This window comes from Neofelis nebulosa, chromosome 2 (assembly GCF_028018385.1).
Source record: "Neofelis nebulosa isolate mNeoNeb1 chromosome 2, mNeoNeb1.pri, whole genome shotgun sequence".
Taxonomy (NCBI): Eukaryota; Metazoa; Chordata; class Mammalia; order Carnivora; family Felidae; genus Neofelis; species Neofelis nebulosa.
Window position 1 is genome coordinate 58,020,775 of NC_080783.1, and position 8,078 is coordinate 58,028,852.

At 44.1% G+C, this 8,078-nt stretch overlaps 1 pseudogene; it reads right to left on the reverse strand.

Moving 5' to 3' along the window:
* Positions 1-294: 294 nt before the first annotated feature.
* LOC131492967 (large ribosomal subunit protein eL42-like) lies at positions 295-772 on the reverse strand (annotated as a pseudogene).
* Between the last annotated feature and the right edge of the window lie 7,306 nt (positions 773-8,078).

Sequence of the window (8,078 nt, forward strand, 5' to 3'; positions counted from 1 at the left end):
CTGTGGGGGAAATCTACCCTACAAAAATGAAAGCATCAGTATATAAGGATGTATTTACCAAGATGTGTTTATTTCAGTATTGTTTGTAGTGGGGGATAAGCCCTTGAATGTCTATTAGTAGAGTTACAGATGAATAAATTCTGGCACATTCTTACTTTAAGCTATTATGTGTATGCTTAAAAGAGTGATTTAGATTTGTATGTATTGACCTGGAAGGATGTCCATGTGTACTGTTTTGTTTTCGAACATAACCTCCAGATTTTTTCATCTTCATAATATAACAAAATCTGAAGCTTAGAACCGGATCGCTTGGCCCTTTCTCTTATCTCCTCCAAGTTCAAGATGCTTGCCTCTCTTCACAGCAGGCGTTCTCTTAGAGCTGCAGTTGGGGCTCAAGACATTCAAGCCTCAACACAGTCTTCTTTGTAGTGTCAGCCTTTTTCTGGAAAATCGGCTTAGTCTGCTCACCATAGCCTCTCTGCTTCCTATCCTAACACCGCTTTCCCTGGGCATACAGAGAATCTTTGCCTTTCTTGTACGGGGTCACTTTGTGGGGTTGGGGCTTGGCACACCTCTTGCAGAGTCCGGCGGGTCTCAGGAACATTCACCATGTTCGCCAGAGCGCTATTGGCTCAGAAAGAAAGAGCTACATGGGTTCTTTAAAAAGCCGCTGCCAAAAGAGTGTCAGAGTATAAACCCATCTTCCTACAAATATCTATGTGTCGTATATTTATATCTGCTGGGTAAGCACTGAAAAGTATGTGAAAGAATAAAAGCCAGATGGTCACTTTTGCTGGGGGGGTTAGGGTTTGGGAGATTCTTTAATGTGTTAGAACAAGCATATACTGGGGCGCCTGGGTGGCTCAGTCGGTTAAGTGGCCGACTTCGGCTCAGGTCATGATCTCGCGGTCCGTGAGTTCGAGCCCCGTGTCGGGGTCTGTGCTGACAGCTCGGAGCCTGGAGCCTGCTTCAGATTCTGTCTCTCTCTCTCTGACCCTCCCCCGTTCATGCTCTGTCTCTCTCTGTCTCAAAAATAAACGTTAAAAAATTTTTTAGAAGAAAAAGAACAAGCATGTATTAGTTTTGCCATTAAGAGACGATACAGAGAGGGAAATTTCAGAAACTTGGTGAGGATTCAATGCAACAATACTTGTAAAATGCTTATTATAATCCCTGATATCTAGTAAGCATCTAAGAAATGCTGGATATTATTGTTTGCTTTTTTTCTCCAGTTAGATATAGCAGACAGTTGTCTGGCTCTTGCCTTCCTCCACACTATCCTTTATTGCATCTATGTTCTGGATGGCTGGTAGTCTCTGAGTGCAGCATGAACTCTGTCACCATTTAGGCTTTTGCATGTACAAGTCCCAGTCTTAGAAGCTCGAATTCCCATTCTTGCACTGGTTAGCCGCTTTGCAGCTCTCAGGGTCTCAATTAAAAAAAAAATTTTTTTTTAATGTTTCTTTACTTTTGAGAGAGAGAAAGAGAGAGACAGAGAGCAACAGAGACAGAGTACAAGCGGGGGAGGGCAGAGAGAGGGAGACACAGAATCTGAAGCAGGCTCCAGGCTCCGAGCTGTCCATGCAAGGCTCGAACTCAATGACCATGAGATCATGACCTGTGCTGAAGTCAGACACTTAACCGACAGAGCCTCTGAGGCGCCCCTCTTAGGTCTCAATTTAAGTGCCTTCGTGACCTGCAAGTGAAGGCGAGACACCTGTCCTTTCTGGGCTGTCTGCCCCGTGCTATAATACCCGGCACCCTCATTGGAATAGTCTGTCTGTGGGACTGTGTCTATCCATCTTTGCATTTTCAAGGCTCTGAAATGGGTCCTCAGTAAGCACAGAGTAGCCGAGTGAAGAGGGCTAACTGGTTGTATGACCAAACCAGAAGAGAAAGGCAGATTGAGTTTCCCAAGAAAAGCTTGGGATGCTGGACAGATAGCGTCACTGGGTCTATGTTCTGGGTGCCTGCTTGTGTTATGTAAGCGTAGTATTTTCATTTCTCAGGTTTTTGCAAATTGGAAAAGGACTAAGGTGCTGCTACTTTTTAAATGATTAATTTGTTCAGATTATCATATAATGTCCCTCCAATTTAGACGTTATTAACTTCCCAGAGCAGTTAATAACTACTCTTTATTAACTCTGTATATGCACAAAAACCTCAGATTAACCAGTGTCAGATAAAAGCAATTGAGAAAATACGTTGCAGAAGAGAAATTCTGAGAAGCGCTTTGCAGATCGTGGGAGAAGTGCTTTGCAGATCGTGGTTGCGGCTACAATATAAACAAGTTGTACAGCCCTTACTGGCAGAGGAATCATTTATTGGCTCTGTTTAAAATACAATTATCAAAAAAGGCAAAATTAGGACTCTCACAGAGATATAAAATAAATACACATTAAAGATTTTCCTTAACTCGTGGATCAATGAGGGAACACAGAAGTTGTAACTGATTTAAAAGAGAGTCCAGAGAAGAGATACTGTAGGAATGGCCAACACTGAAATGAATAAGAAAATGAAAGCTAAAATGAAGCCATAGTTATGGTGATAAATGTCGACTCGGTTGCAGAGTGGCTGAGTCAGAAGGGGCATGTCCCGTGCGATGGCTGGTTTCAGCAACATGGCCTCTCAATGTGAGATTATACTTGAATGTACCAGAAACTCTTTGGAGAATTGATTTTACTCCCTGGGTTGTGTTGTAAAATTTGGGGGCAGGGGGAAGAATGGCATCACAAGGGCCAAAATAGCTACTGGAAAACCCTTATTTCCTCATAAACCAAGAGATAAAATTGGGGGGGGGGAAGAGCCCTCCCTATTCAACTGAAGGAAATACAAACACACGAGACGTGGAGGCAGATTCAAGAGGTGAGAGATTCCAGACATCGGCGACAGTGAAGTAGGTGCCCAGGGGGACTGGGGCAGGAGTAGAGGAGAGTCATTCAGCATCAAGCCACGTATGGGATAGTGGAGTAAATGGCATCGAGCTGGTGAGCAGCATGATGGAGGAATGATCACATCCGCGGAAGGAAGGCGGAGAGCACTGACAAGTCACAGAAATTGTAGGAAATGATCTCCATTTGGGGAAAAATCTGAGCTCTTACCATTTTGGGTTGGCAAGGTATTGATCAGGTGGATTGAGAAACGAGCTGTTATAATCATACTGAAAAGAGTGTAGCGTTGCCAAATCTGGAGAGAGGGGGAAGGCAAAAAAAAAAAAAAAAACCCAGCGAACAGGATCACTCGTTCAATTTTATATTCAGACGAACAACATTGTTTTTTGTACAAGTAGGTCCCATGCAGTATTTGGAGCATACTCATACTACAAAATTTTTTTTCTGTTTATCCGAAATTCCCATTTAACCGAACATTCAGTATTTTATCTGGCAATCCTAACTGGTAGGACACTTTTGGAGACTAGCTGTGCAAATTGTTAGGTCTTTCGCCACGCCGACTCCCTGATCCATATTCCACGCGTGGCATGCGGCATCCTGACTGGGTTATCTTATCTACCCTTATCCAAGGTCATGCTCCCTCTCCTTACAACCAACTGATTAGCATGGACCATGGATTTGGCCTCTGAAGTATTCTCAAATCCATACCATTGTCTTCATCTCAACTGCCTGAGCTCCGGGTCAGGCTCTCATCCTCCCTGGCCTAGAGGTTTGCAGATTTCCTACATTCCTCCTCCAGTTTTCACCTTCTCCAGTTCCTCCTACACGTTGTCAACAAGTTGGCTTTCTGGATCACATTTTCCCCTGCTGACTTCCAGTAGGAGATGACTCAAACCCCTTAGCATGGCCCTCCACGATCTGATCTTGTTCTACTTCTCTGGTCATAACTGCCACACTCTCACTGCCCCACCTTCCTCCTGTCCTAGACCCAACACTTGTTCACACCCCCCGAGTCTTACAGATGCTGTCCCCGGTGCCTTCTTCTTCTCCGTCATACTACCAGCTCCTGCTTCAAAAGCCTATTTCAATATTACCTTCCCTCTAAAACCTCCCCGCGATGCCAAGCTTTCCTCTCCCAATCCATTCAACCTTCTGTTCCTTGTGCCTCCTTTATACCATTATATTGTGAAAGCACGCGTCAACTTCGATTGTCGGTGATTGTACATTTCTGTCTAGCTCACTAGACTGTGAGCTTCTCAAGGACAAGGATCATGGGTTAATATACAGAACCTAGCATAGTGCGTGATGCAGAGTATCAGGACAAGAAGTGGGGATCTGCAACTCTTATATCTATCTCCATCCGTGAAGGAGATTGTTGTGGATCACTTGAAGATGATGCTGTGGCAACTAGAGGTACCGGGAAGCTAGCTGGTTAGAGATAGAATACATACAGTTGCCTATTTTTCTGGTTCACTGGATTGCACACAAGTGATCGTGCTCCCACACGTTTTAGCACGGGCGTATGCATGTTTATCGAGCATTAAGCATATAGGTACAGATGTCTAGTACAGAACGAAGACAGCGGGGAATGACTACACCTGCCACTGGAAGTTACTCGAGGAGCCTTCATCACAGACTCGAGGATACTTCAAGTCTAGGAAGTTCAGAGTCAGGGAAAGAGCCTGACTCGCTGTCTGTTTATATCCCTTCCAAATGTGGAAAGCACCGGTGAAACTTATCATTGTGACAAGATGCACCCGATCACCTTCAGCATCGCCTACGTTTCAACTCTTCCAGATACTTCTGAATACACCCAACTTTTACCCTTGTGAACAGTTTCCCTTGTAGAGTTCATCGTCTGGCCACGTCCTACGTATGAACCCTCAGCTCAGCCCCCCGCGATATCGGAGAAGTCAAGAAAAGAGAAACCCCCTTGCAAGCATTGTAGTATTAGGGGCTTTTGCTTGTTTTATTTCTTCCACAGGGATTGTAACTCCTGAATTTCTCATAGTAGAATTAAAAATTGTGTGTCATGGGGTTACAGGTGAAAGGAAGAGAGATAATGCAGCTTTTTGAAATGTAGTCTCAGGATCCCCCGCACGAGAACCCTTTGGTACGCTTGTGTAAAAAGCAGATTTCCGAGCCCGATCTTCAATTTACCAAAACAGAGTTTTGTTGGAGTGGATCCAGAAAACTGTATTTTAAGTCAGCTCTGTAGCGTATTATTTACTACACAGACTGAGAGCTGCTGGACCAGATGCACACAACAGAGAAGGCTCCACTCACAGGCAGCGGGGCGCTCCCCTGTAGAGGAGACGGGTGACCAAAGATCCCTTTCAAAGCGCTGAGCTCTTTCAGACCATCACGACTGCCACATTCTGGGTCATTGCTGTCACGGCTCTGGAGCTGTCCAAACCATCACCTTCTCGGCGCTGCTCAGAGCTGCCGCTGGCCGGCCGCCGTGTGAATCGTTTGAGCTGGTGAGCTCAGCCAGGTAACTCGGTGTGCCGAGGTAAGGAGAGAGATTTCCAGGAGGACAAGACTCTCGAGTAATACCTGGGCCACTGGCCAAGGAAGCAAAGGGTGTATTTCTGAATAGGCGATACAGCGCACGATGACGTTCCGGGAGGCTTTTGGACACTTTGCTGGAGACCAACCAAATAAAACTCAAATTTTCTGCCTGAATACAGTAGTATCCCTTTAGCCATGGTTTTGCTTTCCATGATAGCAGTTACCACAGCCCGCAGTGGGTCTAGAAGCAGATGATCCTCATTCTGACGTGTGGTCAGGAGGCCGATGGTAGCCTAACGCGACGTCACAATGCCTGCACCATCCGCCTCACTTCACCTCATCACTTGGGCATTTTATCAGCTCAGTCGTCACAAGAAGTACGGCACGACAAATTATTTTGAGACAGAGACAGACCACATTCACATGGCTTTTATTATAATACATTTTTTACGATTGTTAGTAATTTCTCACCCTGCTTCATTTGCAAATTACACTTTATTCTAATTACGTGTGTATCAGAAGACCATCGAATAGATAGGTTTTGGTACCATCCATGGTTTCAGGCATCCGTTGGGGGTTTTGGAACATATTCCCCTGCAGATAAGGGGAGGCCTCTGTATTCAGTTTTAAAATCCTCTTTTCATTGCTACAACATAAAGAAACACTTACCACCCACCCTTGTATTTCAAATTTAGAAAATTGGTACATGATGTAAAGAAATGTGATGTGTGGCACTAAATCGGTGCCTTCTCTTTTGAGCTTTAGGCTAAAAGTTGTATCTATAGCTTTTGTCATTGTTTATGTGAATCGAAAATAGAAAAAAAAAAATGACGACAAGATCATGCTTCTTCAGTCTCTTCCTGCTTTTCCTAAACCTCCCTGCCTCTCCTCGTTCCCCGCTGGCTCCAGCTGCCGGCATGAGCAAGGAACTCTGGTCCCTCCACTCTGTTGTGAGCCATTCTCTTTCTTCCCACTTCCTTCCTGAGGGATAACTTTCATTTACCCTAAAATATTTCTCAGCCACAGCGCTGGAGCTCTCAGCGTTTTACATACTTCTAATCCTAACAGGCTAAAACTTTCCCTTTCCTTTGTGAGTAAACAAACAGCTGAACCCCTGGTAGTGTCAAAGTATCCCAAGTCTGGGAGAGGCTTAGCTGTCGTAGGATTTGGGTAGGGCTGCGTAACTATAGCAGCAACTCCTATGGGTTTGATGCTATTTCTTTTAATACTTTCAACATGGGTGCTGTTATGACCATTTTGACAATATATTCAGTTCACCTAGAGGGTGGTGAACTCAGGATTTGATTTCCAGGTCTGTATGGTTCCAGCATCTATGTTCTCTATATCAGCCAGGACATTTGGTAGGAATGACCGGCCAGCAGTGTCTGTAAATTTGTAAATAGTAGATTTGTCATAGCTAATCTTCTTTGGCCTGTAGTGGCCTGGGTACAACTGAATCAGGGCAGACTTTAGGTTTAGGTTTAGTGCGTATGGAAGAAACAGAAGCATCCAGGGTGTAAGGAGAGCAGTGAGAAATCCAGACAGGGTCTAAGACAAAGGCAGTAGCAGAGGCAAGTGCTGTATATGAGCAGAATCAAAGATTTATGGTGTGGCCAGGAATAATTTCGGCTGGTTTAGTATAAATCTACCTTAGAGTCATTTGCTAATATCTGTGAAAACTAAAAAACTGATTTTTTTTGCATTGATTTTCAATCTTACCTCCAAGGAACTAATATATATAATTCAGTGGTTTTTCAAAGAACGACAACAAAACTCAGTAGAATTTTTGTCTTTATTCTAATTCTGGCCAGCTCGATGACCTCGGACAAGTCTGCACCTCAGTCCCTTCCTCTGAAAGATGCTGGAGATGTTGGTGATGCACGGTCTTCCAAACTTTATAGGGCTATTAAGACCTAGGAAACCAGAGCTCCTATATAAATATCTAGTGATATTATTTCGTAGTCATCTGCAGTAGTATTCTCAATCTTTGAATATTTTATTTCTTCTGGAAAAGTTATGTTTAATAAATGCTTTCCGGTAGTCAAGAATTTCATACCATGTGCCCAGCTTTCCCAATGGGTTAGGAGATTCCCATTTCTCTTATTTTTCTGTTAGCTATCTTGACTTCAAATCCTATTTGGTAAGAGCACGGGGGTCCCCAAGACCCACCTCTAGTAACTCAGTAGGAACGCTCGCACACACTCACAGGACTCCACATGGGATTATAGCAGAAAGCACAAAGCAAAATCAACACAGGGAAGAGGTGCATGGGGTAAAGTCTAGAGGATACCAGGCACAAGCTCCCAACAATCCTCTCCCTGTGGAACCACACAGGCTGTGAGTAATCCCTCCAAAATCAAATGGTAACACCGTGTGTGAAGTGTTATCTATCAGGAAAGCTTCTGTAGAGACTCACTGCCCAAGGTTCTCACCAAGGGCTGGTCACATAGGCTCCCTCTGCCTAGCGTGTATCAAGAGCCCAGAGCCGCTATGTTAATTCATCTCTGCTCGGTAAGCTTCAATTTTTTTTTTTCCTAGTTACCTGTTTAAACAGCGTGGATATAAAAATAACTCGGGAAAATTTGGAGGCGTTATTTTCATGTTGATGACAGCATTTCTGAGCTGAGAGTTCTCTTTGAAGCGCTCTGAACTCAGTTAATTTACTCTGCTCCTATA